This window comes from Crinia signifera, chromosome 1 (genome assembly GCF_055691185.1).
Source record: "Crinia signifera chromosome 1, ASM5569118v1, whole genome shotgun sequence".
NCBI classification, from domain to species: Eukaryota; Metazoa; Chordata; class Amphibia; order Anura; family Myobatrachidae; genus Crinia; species Crinia signifera.
Genome location: NC_139217.1, coordinates 282,513,557 through 282,514,345, shown reverse-complemented (window position 1 = coordinate 282,514,345; position 789 = coordinate 282,513,557).

The window sequence follows — 789 nt, the reverse complement described above, 5'->3', positions numbered from 1 at the left end:
CAACAAGTGATCACTAAGTATATCCAGACGTGTCCATTGAGGCGGGGTATTTTTCATTTTCATTCATTCCAATTTACTTTTATTTCCCCACCCATCCATTTCGCCATTATTATATTGTTTTTATTTGCTCATTTATTTATTGTACCTTGTATGTATTTTTAAAACAGTAAAGTTTGTTATACTTTCCAACCAATGGTTATTTTTCATTGATATAAGCGCTGCTCGACTCAACCAGTGTGAGTCCCCTTTGTTTTTCAGTTCCTCTTCCCTGCCTGGGGTGTCGCTGTCTGCTGCAGTGCTTCTACCACAGTGTGGTCTGTATATCATCACTGATATGCAAACCAGACCTGTGCTAGAAACAGCACAGCAGACAGCGACACCCCAGGCAGGGAAGAGGAACTACATGGGTTTTCAAAGTTGGACACTAGAATGAACACTAATATATATACATAGCTTTCACACGATACATAAATTATATTTATAATTTAATATGAGGCAGTATATAGTAACATATTCTTGTTTCTCTGTGCACTGTGTATTTTTTTCCCCTAAAGGCTTTGATTGAGCAAATATACATTAAAGGAAGAAAAATCCAATCAATTTCCATAGGACATATAAAGGTGTGCAGTTAGCCAGAACACGGGACTAGTGTGGTGGAATAGCAGAAATCCAGACTCCATAAGCCACATGCCATTATAGAGATGGAAATTATAATGGTGGGTCTTTATAGTAAGTATGGTCTGATAAATCAAAACATGTATATATTACATTATTTTTTTAAAGTATCAG